Source organism: Cherax quadricarinatus, chromosome 10, assembly GCF_038502225.1.
Source record: "Cherax quadricarinatus isolate ZL_2023a chromosome 10, ASM3850222v1, whole genome shotgun sequence".
Classification (NCBI taxonomy): domain Eukaryota; kingdom Metazoa; phylum Arthropoda; class Malacostraca; order Decapoda; family Parastacidae; genus Cherax; species Cherax quadricarinatus.
In genome coordinates this window covers 31,372,501-31,375,190 of record NC_091301.1, presented here as the reverse complement: position 1 = coordinate 31,375,190, position 2,690 = coordinate 31,372,501, and the positions used below count along the sequence as shown (strand labels likewise).

Genomic DNA, 2,690 nt, shown 5'->3' with positions numbered 1-2,690 from the left:
ATTACCACTATCACTATTATTACAGGTACAACTACTATTATTACCACTACCACTACTATTATTACCACTACAACTACTATTATTACCACTACAGCTATTATTATTACCACTACCACTACTATTATTACCACTACCACTACTATTATTACCACTACAACTACTATTATTACCACTACAGCTATTATTATTACCACTACCACTACTATTATTACCACTACCACTACTATTATTACCACTACAACTACTATTACCACTATCACTACTATTATTACAGGTACAACTACTATTATTACCTCTACAACTACTATTATTACCACTACTACTACTATTATCACCACTACCACTACTATTATTACCACTACTGCTACTACTATCACTGGTACTATTAGTCATGTTAATACTATCATTACTACTACTACTACAACTAACAGTAATGTTGAGGAGATACAACACATTTCAATGTGTAATAACCTTAATATTTGTGTGCAAATATTAATTTTAACATGATAGAATATATTTTTTGGTTTAAGCTTAGACAATGTTTTATTAAGTTTGTCAATATTTTGCTGTAGTCTCTCTGGTGGTAATATCAAATTAATTTTTTGTCCTTTAGTGTTTGATTTATTTACGATGGAACTCATTCAAAGAACATAATTTTTCCTGGGTAAGTCATGTGTGTCGTAAGAGGCGACTAAAATGCCGGGAGCAAGTGGCTAGTAACCCCTTCTCCTGTATATATCACTAAATTTATATTGAAAAACCTCAGTTTTTCTTTTTAGATCACTCTCTCTGGGTGGGATAAGATAAGATAAGATAAGATTTCGTTCGGATTTTTAACCCCGGAGGGTTAGCCACCCAGGATAACCCAAGAAAGTCAGTGCGTCATCGAGGACTGTCTAACTTATTTCCATTGGGGTCCTTAATTAATCTTGTCCCCCAGGATGCGACCCACACCAGTCGACTAACACCCAGGTACCTATTTGCTGCTAGGTGAACAGGACAATAGGTGTAAGGAAACGTGTCGAAATGTTTCCACCCGCCGGGAATCGAACCCGGGCCCTCCGTGTGTGAAGCGGGAGCTTTAGCCACCAGGCCACCGGGCCACAATACTGCCGGTTCGTTGAAAAATTACATATTTTATGAATATTATTCATAGGTACAGTAATAAAGATTTACTTCAGGGTAATATATATCCTGAACTTAAAGACTCAGAAAGGATAACTCTGCTGAGTCTTCTAATTATGCACCTGTTATCATATCTCTTTACTGAAATTATTTGAAATTCGTTTCTTGGATATATTAGAAAAAATCATACATATTGACTTCGGACAATTTGAGTTAAGAAACCATGATTTTTATTTTAATTAGTTTGTGTGGTGGAGTGCAGGCTGACCTAACATTGTCTTACGTCACATGTTGAATGACACTGTTATGATGTGTTATATGTGGGAGGTAGGAAGGGCAGTTGCTGCTGTCATGGAACTCTCGAAGACATGAACTGGTTTACTATATTCTAAGGAATGTAGTAATTAGTATAGAGATTCTTCTTGATATTGTGTATGTTATTATGTGTTATTATATGTGTTATTATATATTACTGTTAGGTTAGGTTAGGTAAGGTTCGTAAGGAAATAGGACAAATGTTTCCTGACGCGGGTCTTAGTCAGATGATGACCCGCCTTTGGAGCTTTTGGTCATCTGACCGAGGCCTTCCGCTGGCTTACCGGTCCACCCCTTTAAAAATTATGGTCATTTATAACCAGTCTATATTACTGTTAGTGAAGAACTGTGTGGGTCACAAAGATGGCCGATATTTATATCATTGATAAAGTTATACTACTATTACTACCACTACTACTACTTACTACCACCACTACTATTACTACTACTATCTCTCTTACTGCCACCACCACCACTATTACTATTTCTATTACCACGGCTACTACTACTATCACTATTCCTACTTCTGTTACCACTAACACTACCCCCATTACCACTACTACTATTACAACCTCTATTACTATTACTACCACTATTACTACTTCCATTACTACTATTACTACTACTGCTACTACCACTATCACTACTTCTATTACTACTAGTATTACTACAGCTATTTTTGCTACCACCACTACTACCACTATTACTACCACTATTACTACCTCTATTACTACTACTGCTACTACTACTACTACTACTGTTATTACCTCCATTACCACTACCACTACTACTACCACTATTACTACCTCTATTACTGCTACCACCACCACCATCACCACCACTACTATTACTACCTGTTCCAATATTAGTACAACCACTATTTCTACCCCTATTACTGCTACCACCACCACCACCACTACTACTTCTACTACTACTACTACTACTACTACTACTACTACTACTACTACTACTACTACAATAACTACTACTACTACTACTACTACTACTACTACTATTGCTACTACTACTACTATTACTACTACCACTACTACCTCTCTACCAATGTTACTACCACCACTATTACTACCTCCTTACCACTACTAGTACTACCACCACTATTACTACTACCACCATTACCACTATTACTACTACTACTAATACTACCACCTCTCTACCAATGTTACTACCACCACTGTAACTACCTCCATTACCACTACTAGTACTACCACCACTATTACTACCTCCTTACC

At 36.6% G+C, this 2,690-nt stretch overlaps 1 long non-coding RNA gene across 1 annotated transcript; it reads left to right on the top strand.

The window, feature by feature from the left end:
* The first annotated feature begins 964 nt into the window (after positions 1 to 964).
* LOC138852504 (uncharacterized) lies at positions 965 to 2,013 on the top strand. The gene is made up of 2 exons (XR_011391823.1): positions 965 to 1,604; positions 1,780 to 2,013. It is a non-coding gene; the product is annotated as an uncharacterized lncRNA (long non-coding RNA).
* Positions 2,014 to 2,690: the final 677 nt, after the last annotated feature.